This window comes from Lactuca saligna, chromosome 8, assembly GCF_052625555.1.
Source record: "Lactuca saligna cultivar CGN05327 chromosome 8, ASM5262555v1, whole genome shotgun sequence".
NCBI lineage: Eukaryota > Viridiplantae > Streptophyta > Magnoliopsida > Asterales > Asteraceae > Lactuca > Lactuca saligna.
The window spans coordinates 178647397-178660708 of NC_136424.1; the positions used below are offsets into that span (position 1 = coordinate 178647397).

Sequence of the window (13312 nt, forward strand, 5' to 3'; positions counted from 1 at the left end):
TTGTTCCGAAGGCCCAGCGAGCGGTCCGGATAGGCTGTAGGCCCCACGAGGGCGGACCAGACATGCCGAGGCTCGGAGAGTGGCCCAGGCCGACTGAAGGCCCGATGCGGGCGGACCAGTCACACTGTAGACTCAGAGAGTGGACCAGGTGGGTTGAAGGCCCGATGCGGGCGGACCAACCCTACTGTAGACTCGAAGGACATGACTAGACCCGGAGGATGGATCCGTTGGACTGAAGGCCGATACGGCGGACCAGTCACACGGTAGACCCGATATGCATGGCTGTTCTATGTTCTGTTATGTTATGTATGTTTTATATGTTTTGGACCGGAAGGTCGCAGCCTGGAAGGGCGTATACGTGGTTGGTATTTTGGGGGTATCTCACTAAGCTTTCGGGCTTACAGTTGTGGTTTAATGTTTTTCAGGTTCTTCAGGAGACTGTGGCAAGGCGAAGGCGCGATCGTACCGATCCTCATGATTTTGTAGGAATGTGATTCTGGGAATACTCAAATGACTTGTATTGAAAACCTTTTTGTAAACATTTTAATGAAAATCGGGTTGTTTTGAAAAATTTAAATTGGTTGTATTTTTCGGATGTTACAGCCAGGCTTGTAACAGATGTGGAGAAATGGGCCATTTCAAGAGGGAGTGCCCAAAGACTAAAAGCAAAAAGGACAACGGTGCCGGAGGATTTACCACTATATGACATGAGGAATCTATAGGGAACCCCACCATGCTTACTGGTACGTTTTTCCTAAACAACACATACACATGCATACTTTTCGATAGTGGTGCAAAGAAAAGATTCGTGAGCCATCATTTTAAGTACATACTCAAACAAAAACCCCAGGCATTCACGAAAATATTTTTGGTAGAGATGGTTAGGAGAAGAACTGAAACCACCAAGGACACATACTTGGGATGCACTCTAACTCTAAGCAAACATTTCTTCTAAATCAACCTAATACCAGCGAAAATAGGAAAATTCAATGTAATCATTTGCATGTTTTAGTCAAGCCCTCATCATACCAATACTATAAATTATGAAAAGGCCATTCGACATAACTTACCAAGTAACAAAATCCTTGCTATCTATGATGACAAATCCAACACAAACCTCTGAATGGTACCTCGCATTAAGGATCAGAAGTACCTAGGCAAGAGGTAACATGCTCTTCCTTAGGCCACGATAGGAATATGACGACCATCGGAGAACTGCCATGCTAAGGGTGTAGGATCCAACACCTTACTAAGAAAAGGACAATGAGACCTGATGTGGCCTTCCTGACCACAATGAAAACAAGCTCGCATACTCTTCCTATAGTCTCTTCCAAAATGACCATCCTCGCCACACCTACGACGTGTAACAAATATGTGCCTCCCTCTAACTCGTCTTGAATTCTGGCTGGCGGACTTGAACCACTTTGCTGCAGGTTGTGTCTAATCCAAATCCTGACACTGCTCCCTCACCTGGGTCTCTATCTTAATCTCTCGCCACCTCGTGGCCTTATGTAACTCTAGTAAAGTATCACACCGCTGAGTAGAAAAAACTGTCAGATGTCAGTCTTAAGCATGCTCCGATAATGAATCATCTGAGCCAGCCCAGATGTAATCTCTAGGCAAAACATCACCCTGTCAGTGAAGATGCAGGTGATCTCTATCTCTAACACAGTACCCTGTATCATCTACAAAAACTCTTGTGCCAGCCACTCCGGCTCAACCCGTGGAATGTAGCGAGCACATAACATCACCCTAAATTGATCCCAAGTAACTGTTGGATTAATGTCTAAGTCCATAACTATAACTGGTAAGACTTGACATGACCCGGTATGGTCCATTTGGGTTGCATGGCATCGTGCATTTGGATAGACTAAAATGAGAGAAATAACACTTAAGGTTTGTTAATATATTATAAGTTCTAATATATTGATAAGGTTATTTAATTAGTATTGATCAAGAATTAATTTGGAATTAATTAAGTGATCAAAAGGAGACTAATTAAATATATGGGTTGATTGTGTAAATCATTCATTCTTATATATGTGGGCTTGTGATCCAAGATTCCTTATGTTGGATGAATTTCGTGGGATGACCCATGGATACTCCATGGAGGTTAAAATCCATGGAGCATAAGGAATGGGTAAAGTCATGAGTTACATGGTGTAACCCTAATAGCCACCATATAAAAGAATCCCATGGCTCAAGAAATCGTGCACTATGTGTGAGTGTGAGGGCTAGACGATTTTAAGGAGTGTTCAAGTTTCTCTCAAGTTATTCCAAGTGTATTTGATGTTGTGTGAACCATTTGAAATGTCACACTTGGGGCACTAGGCACTCAAGCTTTATGAAGATAATCTACATCAAAGAGGTATGTAATTCTAACTTGATATATTCATATGAATCATGTTATTATGCTAGTTAGGATGAATACCTTGGAAAGATCATATTTGCATGTATAATAGAGAAAACATAGATCCAAGGTATTTAGGGTTGCATGTACACTTAGGAGTGTTAGTATGCTCAAAACCCAATAGTGGTATCAAAGCCTAGGCTTGTTTTTTGATTATACTTGCAAACCTGCTTAAAAAAAAAGCGAAATTGTTGTTGTCTGGGCATCAGACTCGGTGAGTCCATCATGAGACTCGGCAAGTCCATGCCTAAAAATTGATCAAAATGATCCAACTCGCCGATTTGGTTCATGCACTCGACGAGTTGGACCCTCAGACAACATAAATTCGACTTTTTTTGGCTGGAATTGGGCTAGGAACATTACCCTAAGATGTTCTTGAACTTATAAACTTGTTTTTGATGTAGTAATGTTCATGCTAATCAAATTTCAAAGATAATTGTCAATAGATTCATGTTTTGTATTAGTTTAAGGTTTAGACTAATTACATGAAAAAGTTTGATTTGCATTATCTTGTTCTTATGAGTTGCTTAGATTAATAGAAAGGTTGATTGATTGAGTGTCTTTGATCCATTTTAATCTAAGTATTGAGTGTAAAATGTGTTTGTGTAACTTGTCCTCAAGTTACATGAAGAGTCACATTAAAGTCTCTTAAAACTCATAAATATTGGCAAAGGTTACAAAAATGACGAGTCTTGTTTTCATTGAATGCTTTTATGACTCCATAACTTGTCCTCAAGTTATGGAGGTTCAAGAATCACTTCATTAAATCATTAAAATGTGTAACCTTAATTAGTTCCATAAGTTACAAATAAAGAAAAGTTATATTCATTTATTAGTTCAAAGTCTTCCATAACTTGTCCTCAAGTTAAGGAACTTGAAGAGTTTTTGGATTAAAACTACTTTAAACACATAAGTTATGGAATTAATTAGTTTTGAATAGTTTCAAAACTTGCCCACAATTTTTGAAATTTGAAAAGTTTTCTCTTATGAATACTTTAATTCCAAGTTAGCCCTTTAGAATTTTAAAAAGTTAAAATTCAACCCTTATACTTTATAATATTATAAGTTAATAATATATATATATATATATATATATATATATATATATATATGTGTGTGTGTGTGTGTGTGTGTATAAGAGTAAAGTCAGTCTTACCGTTAGTAGCCCTCATTCACGAAGTCGGTCTATAAGGGGGGTATAAGGTTACTGCCTATAAAATGGCAATTTAATGGGTGTGCACTCTCACCCACCGCTTCCTTGACTGGTGGAGGGTCGTTAGCCGAACGGGTAGGACAAGGACTATAATTCTCCCTTCATTAAAAGTATTAATGATATATACTAAGTAACTAAACCTTTTATAAATACCCAATCTTAGTTACTTAGGAAAAAGTGAATAACATGCTAACCCATGAAATTACACTTTGCACTTTGCTTAAGTCGTTAGTGGAGCATGTGTGGTTAACCGGCACACTAACCTGGACTTAACAAGGTAGGAAAATGGTAACTTAACATTTATCATAGTATCGGTGGAGCATGTGTGGTTAACCGGCACATCGATTAAGGGGTAAATATTAAGAGTACCCAATATATTTGCATGGTTACTTCACACCTTGTTTTGTGATCCTCGGCATCCCAGTTACAAAACCTAAAGGGCACACTCGAGATTGAAACATGCCATTGAACAGTTCAATGAATCTCAAAAGATCTAGGAGTTTCAAATCCAAGTAAAACCTAATTAATTATTTCGTTTTCATGGTGGAAATTGGTGAATCATCATTCCCTACCTTCAAATATTATATAGCTTAGATTACGGCATCCCTCTTCCAAGTTATAAAATAGTTTGTCGGGTCCTAGCCTTAATATTTCATATTGGGTGTTATATTAAGTACTTTAAATCAACTATCTTGAATATCTCCCAAACGATGATCTTCCCAAATCTCTTGAAACAAGATTTCCTAAATGATGATGATGTCCCATGGAAAACATACTTCTTTCACATCCTCTAATTATTCTCCCTAACCCACAAGTTCTTGAAAATTTTAAGGTCACTCAATCCCTATTGGAAAACAAAGGTCTATGTGTGATCACATCTTGGAGATGTAGTCACATATTGACAACCCGGACAACCCGGGAGAGTTGGGTGTCAAAGTCTTGAGAAAGTTGGTGGCTCAACTACTTTCTAAATCACATAGTAAGTTCCTTTTGGACTCTATGAAACAAAATATGACAAGACACTTAATTATCTTATCTATTTGCTAAGATCAACTTCCTAAAACTTTATGGACATTGACAATAATGACATTGGATATCCAGTAAAGCTCTCTCTTCCCAATGGAAAGGGATCGGTCATAGTCAACTTGGTTGACCAAATGGTAAAGAGAGAGGCTAAGCCTGAGATAGTCCCAATATCAAGGGTCCATTGCCATAGAAAGGGGAATTGGTTGTGAAGCTGCCAAATTTACCTAAGGATGTTAAAACCAATAAGTTTGACTCTACTTCAGGTAAAGTCCAATAACTCTGCTAAGTTTCTATTATGAGATTCTTCATACATGATGTGACTAGGTCACATGTTGATGTTTTAAGAATCAAAGAAAAGTGAAGAAACCTAAAGAAAGAATATGTTGAATCTGATCGTGTAGATGGATTTCTATCGCATACTTTGAATATTGGATTCTTGAGCTACTTCTTAGGAGTTATGATATATTGCTTAGGAACAAATAACAACAAAGGTGTCATGTGCTTTTGCACTGTAAGGATAGTTTTTCGGCAAAAGTTTTAAAATAAAAGGAAAAAAAAATGATTTTATTTATTTTAAAATATCATTACAATGGCATTTATGAAATTTTTTTGTTGCTTATATGATTCCATTAATAGCAAGAGTGGAAATATGAATTTGATTATTTCATTTGTGGTAGTGTCTAAATTTACCAAATAAGGAAAGATTCTCATCACCAAAGTTTCAGTTGGATAGAAACATGGAATCATGCAAGTTGTATAGCATGATGAATGAGAGCTTTCAAGCATTGGAAAAATTAAGACTAACTACTGGTTCACATGGATGTGTGAGTCAAGTAAAGGACTAAGGGACCGAGTACACATTCGTGTGCACTGATTAAGTCCACCACAAAAGATCGATAAGACTATTCGTCATGATTTACTAAAATTTAGTAAATATGGTTATACTTACAGTCTTAAGTATAATTCTGAAGCATTGGAATTTTTTTTTCCAGTGTATGACAGAATGAATGAGAAGAATCAAATTAGGCAGAAGGATAAAAGTTTCTCAAATCTGAAAAGATGGGAGAGTACTTTAGTATCATGTTATATGATCATCTTAATGATTAAGAGACCTTGTCACAATTCATCCCCTAAGTGCATTTTGATAGCTAAGAAGAGGAGCTATGAATTGTTGAAGTGGTCAAATCAAGAAGATGAGTCATACTTCGTTCCAAAACAAGTCTTAGAGTTATACTCCAAGACTGTAAGTTGAGTGACATGTCTTAAAGGAAGGTTTAAAACACTTGTCAAATGTAAGAGTAAAAGTTTTCTACTCTTGTGCATTTGAAATTGGTAAGTTGTGATGTTTTGGATAGAACAAAGACCAACTATTCCATTTGTGTGAAGTGTTTGTCTTGATTAGAATCCATACTATCCCTTGAATATTTGGCAAGATAGTCTTATATGTCAAGAGGGCAGTGGGAGTGTTAAAGGTCTTGAAAGTCTCAAGAACTAATCAAGAATAAAACTTGAAGTTCTTCACTAGCACATTACTTGAGTTTTATAACCTATCGTGTTGACATATTTTGTGCCCATTCCAATTAAAGTTGGCTTTGCATATGAGTTCTTAGAGTTCTCAATTGGTTGCACAACAACTTGGAAGCAATGGTAGACCCTTGAGCTGCTAGATGGCAAGAAATTAAGATTGAGTTCAGTCCATATGAGTTTGGATTTGTCATTATCCTAGTCTTGTGATTATGGTTTGACAAATTCACGTGGATAAGAACACATACACCATTAAATCTAAGTGTCATAAGGTTTCTCTCCGATTCATGAAAATGATGGTGAGGAAACACTTTCACTAAGTAGATTTTAGCTAGATAGCAAGTATGATATTTGCATTCTCAAAGTCGTTAGTGGAGCATGTGTGGTTAACCGACACACTAACATGGACTTGTGAGAAGTGGCAAAGGTCTAAACAAGCGATACTATGATTACGGCATCCCTTTTCATAGTTCTTAAATTGTTTAGACACACCTATGAGCGATCTAAGATAAGGTGTATGATATTGATAAAGTTTTATCAAAGAAATCTAGTATCAGAAATCTGAAATATGGTAAGAAAGTCAATAAAGTATTGATTTCTATAAGTCCAACTGATTTCTGAGTACATGTCAAAGCTAGTGGGAGCATAAGTGTTATGCTGTCACAACTAGCATTTTTTCTAGGAAATTCTACTCTCATGCAATCATTCACCTAGTGTAATAACTTGTACTCTAAGTGAATACTATACTCTATTCTCATTCAAATATATCTCATATGCTCAAATAAGGGTTGGAAACCCTAGGAATCCCGACTCAAGTTCTCTATGGACAAGAATTCTCTTATTAGGTCTAATGGACCAATAAGTATCCAAGTTAACTACTTTGGGCCTAAAACCCTAATTATGTTCTAATTGGACCCAATTCATAAATCTATAACATTTTGGGCCATGATGGGCCATAAAGGATTTAATTAACCCTAATAAGCCATAAATGAATTCTTTTATGCCATTTTGGGCCGTGAATTTCCCTAAAGGCCCAATGGGCCGAAAAAATGTTATTTGAGCCTCATAAATTCGAGTATGGGCCGAAGATGATTCCTTTCCTCTATGCTTAGCCCAAATAGGCCCATGTTTAATAAAAAAAAAAGAAGAAGAAAAGAAATAAGAATGGTGAAGGAAATAAAAACAAAATTGGAAATTATGGGAAATTTGTGAGGATGCCACCTTCTTATTGCATGGTGGGCATCCATGCAATGTCACCTCACTTCTCTCCCCTCCCTCTCTCTTCTTAATCTCGGCCTAAGGCCATTCTCCCTCACCAAAAATCATTCTAGTTTCCTTTCACTCTCAAAAACCTCAAGAACTCTTCCATTTTCTCCATAAACCCGTCAGTGGGTGTGTGTGCACAAGAAAGTTCATCAAACTCACATACTAGGTAAGCTACTTCCCCTTCAAGTTCGATAAATTCATCTATGATTGGATCCTCCTAGAAACATCACAAATCTCTTGTTTATACTACTAAAAACATCATAGTTTTGAGGATCCTCTCAAGAAGCAAGCTAGGCCGAAATCTCTCACTTTCTTCATCCAAAAATCGAACCATCAACCCCAAGGTGAGTTCATACCCCTTGTTTTCTGTTTTTATATGATTTTTGGGGGAGAATACAAGTGTCTTTGTGTAGATCTATGTGTATATGCATGACTATGTGTGTTTTCCATGAATGATTTGGTGATTATGTGTTGATTTCTTCACTAATCTAAAAATATGTTAAGAAACTTGAAGTTTATCACTATGATCTTCATATGAATCTTGAGAAAAGTATATTTTATCACAAGTATTACATGTAAACATGTAGATCTGGGATTTCTATACTTGATATAGCAAAAATAAGTGTTGTGTTCAAAGATCTACAAACTAAACTCACAAAATAGCTCTTGACAGAAAACTTTTGGTCCAATCTCGGACTGTTTTGACCATCCAAATGGAAGTATTTTTCAAAACTGTTTTACAGAGATAAAGTTCAGGTTTATACCTTTAAAATGGTTAGTCGCACGTTTTCATACGATTTTTCTACAATTTTTGGTGAATTTTACGAAATTGCCTATCAGATTTGAAATAATTTTGGACCAACCTGTGAAGATGAGCAATTTCACACTTGTTAGAAGCCATTAAAAATTATGAGAAAATTTGTGAACAAAGTAGATAAAATTTCTAAACTTTGAGAGTTTACGGATCCAAATTTCGACTTACGATAATTTTTCTACAACTTTTCAAACAACTAGGTCGGAAAAGCTAAAAACTAGAAAATATGTGTTTTCACAAAAATCAAGCCAAGAATGTTAACTTTGACAAAAATAGGTTTTAACATGTTATTTTTACTACAAAATAGTCATCAAAACAAGTTTTGAATAAAATGGAGACTAAAGTGTTATTTTTACAAAAGTTGGGCCCTAAATCCTAAATTTTTGGCTTATTGGGCCAAGAACGTCATTTTTTTTACAAAAAGTGGGTTTTTTATATCAACTTTGTATATAATCAAGCTAAAATAAACAAAACAATAACAAACGGGTTAAAAACGATATCCATATCCTTATTGGACCTGTAAATAATATACATGTTTAGTGGACCTTAGTGTCCTTTTACATGTATATTGGGTTTAGGATACACATCCATATTCCTTTAAGCCTGGAAATAATAGACACGTATAGTGGGCCTTAGTGGTCCACTTACATGTTTATTAGGCTCAGGAATGAGTTTTATATGTGTTCTTCTTTTATGCTGTTTTACTAAATACTAGAGTTAAAACCAATGATAAACCAACAAACGGATTTAATTTGATCATTTTCTAGGTTATTGGGCCTTAGTGGCCCATTTCTATGTGTGATAGGTCTTGTATACTATTTGCATGTTTATTGGGCCTTATTGATCCATTAACATGTGCGACGGACCTTGGATACTATTTGTGTGCTATTTGGTTCGGGCCCATGTTATATAATCTCATTCCATTTGGGTCTTGAAATGATTTACATGTTTAGCGACGCCTTAGTGGTTCACTTACATGGATCATTGGTCCTAGAATGAGTTTATACATTTTTTCTTCGCGTAAATTCGATTACAGATCTAGCAAGTTTTTATCGGTTGGCACTTATTAAGTGTACGATCGTAGCCTGTAGTTATAACCAGAGTCTCCCGGAGGGAGAATAGGGATTTGTGTATAGATCTATACGGGGTTGACACCCCACACCTCAGCTGTTCGCTACAGTTAGACTTACTCAGTCTAGGGTGACGAAAACCTTATTCTATTTTCCGTCGGCGTCCAACGACGCCAAGACAGGTGAAATGTCATTATTTAGTATGGTTATGACCGGTCACTTAGAGGAATTAACGTTATGAAGTTTACAGAAGACATCTTCATTTTTTTTAGGCAACGTCGGGTTGTCTGGGAACATTCTCTTTACGTGCTCTTACATTCTCTACATTCTCTTTACCTTTTTAGTCAAATAAACAATAACATACATGCATTAATACAAGATCTAACACAAACACACTAAACAATTTTTCAGAAAATATCGGATTTTCTGATGGTTTTCAAAGTTATACAAATCATTTTCACAAACATGCTTATGAACTCACCAACATTTTTATGTTGACCGTTTTCAAAATAACTTGTATTCTCGGGATACCGTTGGAGCAGGATGAACGAAAGAAACTAATGGATATTGTGTGATATTTTGTTTCATCATACTCTTACTATTTTGGAATGTAATATTCAAATACATTACTCGATGTAAACAATGAATGTTGTAATATTACATGTGTGATGATGATGATGTTATGTTTCAATTATATTCACTGTAATGATATTTCAAGATGAAGTCACGCGCAAGCCCCCGGACGTTTCCGCCGTCTGGATCGGGGGTGTGACAGATTGGTAGCAGAGCATTGTTTATAGTGAACTAGCATATCTAATCATACAGGATATGCAACTATAAATACAGTGGGACTAAACAACTCTGAACATAATAATTAAAATACATACCTTTGTGTGCATTTTAGAATAATAACACAACAAGAACAGTAAGAGTCTTTGGAGGATTTGAACATCGCTATTAAACCCGGGCAGTTATGTAGTCGTATTTGGGGTGAATGTAGCCTGATCAACTACATTCATTCAAAATACGACCGACATGTGTTCGGGAGTAATTGTGATGGGCAATGAATCAAAAACTTACCATTTAATTATCCAAAGGGCTTATAGAACCAAACCAAAACAAAATTAAATTACTATATATAGGAGTAATTGGTATGTTATTTGTTTCTAGTATTATACCCCTTCGTGCAATACACTATAGACGAGTACCATTAGCCAAGAAACCTTTATCTCCCTAGTCAGGGAATAGCAGGGTCGCTCGAATCAGTGAAGGAACCACAGGAGGAACACAAAGTAGAACTTGCAGGTGAACTCGGCGAGTCAATAGTGGACCTCGAAGAGGAACAGCCAGAGGGAAATGATGATGATGACTCGGATACAGAATCCGATGACATCAATCCTCCATGTAAAGTTAGAGTACCGACATATCGTGTGGGCCTCGGTGGCCCCATTCCCCCTTGAGCACACGATCTTTGGAGATAGAGTCACCAGCAGGGGATACGACCACACTACGGTAGGAACCGAGGTCTCTTCGATCTTAGTCACAGAGGACCAGCTGACCGGGCCCTCCCAGTCATGGTCCAGTGCACCTGAGGTATTGATAACCAAGCTCAGGACACCCCAAATCAAACGGAACAAATGCAGTTTGCTATTGAGAGAGACAAGAGACAAACACAGGAAGTGAACGGAGACTCCCGAGCAAGACAGTTAGTTTGAGAGGTACGACTACGAGATACCGAGCAACAAGTAGCTCGTCTTTGAGGTGCATCCACTTCATCAGCACCACCACCAGAAACTTTCTGCCACAATTAGGATTAGCCTTTTCTTTTTTCCCCCTACTATCTGACATGACTCTCTTTCGTGTAATAAGATGGTACTTACCAATGGAACAATTATGTGCTATCTTTATTTCATATTACTACATAAATTCAATTATATGCATAACTGAACCCTCAAAACCGCTAGATACTTAAGGATCTTGGAACCAGAACAACATATATACTCTAAGGATAGACGTGATGGTCGTGCCAAATCTATGATTACCTACTACCGCATATACATCATAGGGATGTATATGGAAGCAGTGAGAATTATACAACAAGATGCAAAATTTATAGAGTACAACCAGGAATGACGATCATTACTTACGATCTGGATTATCAACGTGCATCAGGAAAATGCCATCCCGCAAGAATAACAAGCGCACCCGCAAGACACCGCTCCTGCAGATGGACCCTGCTACATTCCAAGCTGCTATAACGGCGGCAGTAACCGTTGCGATGGCGCAAATCAATGCAAACAACCCCAATGGAGGCGGGAATAGCATTGACAGCTCCATCCAAAGGAACGAACATGGAAACCAACAAGTGACAACCTATCAAGGAACTCCAAACCCTAAGCTTAAGAGCAGGAAGCTGAGGAAGGGACAACCCACTCAAGGGTTCTCAAGGAAGCAACATGTTGTTGCTGTTCATGCGACCATGACCCCTATTATACCAGCACCAACAAGACCATATGCTGGAAGCCTTCCAAAATGCAACCAGTGCAAATTCCATCATAATGGAGCCTGTCGGAAGATGCATTGTAACAAATGCAACCGAAAGAATCACACCGCCAAATTCTGTAGAATTTATCCATGCCAGAATCGTCAGCCAAATGAAAATGACAACAATCGCAGCAACCTTAACAACAACACCAATGATGAGACCAGTTACACCTGCTATAGGTATGGAGGAACCGGTCACTTCAGGCGCAATTGCCCCAAGGATAACCATCAAGGAGCAGAAGGATCAGAAATGGTCCTGACCTGGGGACAAGGCGAAGCAGTCCAAGATCCGATGGTTGCTACTGGTACGTTCCCACTTAACAACTCTTTCGCTTACCTCTTATTCAATAGTAAAGTTGAGTGAAGTTTCGTTAGTAACATATTCAAACACATACTAAAACAACAACCCCGAAGGCTAGACTAATCCTTAACGGTGGAGATAACTAAGGGGAAAACCGCATAAACCAAAGATAATTATGTAGGGAACACCTTAACACTAAACAACCATTCATTTGAAATAGATTTGATGCTAGTAAATATTAGGAGTTTTGATGTGATTATCGGCATGGTTGGGTTAAGCCCCCACCGTGCTGATACTATGTGTTGCGAGAGGGTCGTTTGCCTTCACCTTCCTAATCACGAAACTCTAATAACCCATGGTGATAAACCCAACGTCAATCCTCATCCTATCTCGTGCATCAAGGCACAAAAGTGCCTGCACCAGAAGAACTACGTTTCCCTTGCTCATGTTGTGGACAAGACCAAGGAAGAAGTAAGCATACAAGGTATTCTGGTAGCATGAGGTTTTCCGAATGTATTTCCCAAAGAATTTCCGGGAATACCTCCAGAAAGACAGGTCGAATTTCAAATCGACCTAATACCGAGAACCACATCAATTGCCAATTCACCCTATCGGTTGACTCCCGCCAAAATTCACAAGTTATCCAGTCAATTGAGAAGAATTGTTGCGCAAAGGATTCATCAGCCCAAGCTTCTCACCCTGGAGAGCTCCGATCTTGTTCTTCAAGAAGAAGAGACTCTCCAAAAATAGGCGTATGCCACTATAGACAACGCGCACATGGTATTCTTTAGTAAAAGGTGAAAGAATAGTTCGCTTTGTGCTTATTTAGCCAGCTCCAAGGTGCTAGTTACTTCTCTAAAATAGATCTAAGAACCGGTTATCATCAACTTCAAGTATGATAAGACGACATTCCAAAAACCGCCTTCCAAACTCGTCACGACCCTTTCAAATTTATTGTGATACCCTTCGGTCTAACGAATGCTCCCACGCTATTCATGGATCTTACGAACCAAGTTTTTCCCAACCATTCCTAATCAGCCTTTTAATTATTTTCATTGATAACATACTTATCTGCTCACGAAGCAAGAACAAAACACTATCAACACCTACGACTAGCCTTGAAAGCATCAAAGTCGGAGAATAT

The 13312-nt window shown here is 37.8% G+C and overlaps 1 non-coding gene across 1 annotated transcript; it reads right to left on the bottom strand.

The window, feature by feature from the left end:
* Window positions 1–12885: 12885 nt before the first annotated feature.
* On the bottom strand, window positions 12886–13003 carry LOC145013732 (U5 spliceosomal RNA). The gene has a single exon (XR_013665252.1). It is a non-coding gene; the product is annotated as a U5 spliceosomal RNA (small nuclear RNA).
* Window positions 13004–13312: the final 309 nt, after the last annotated feature.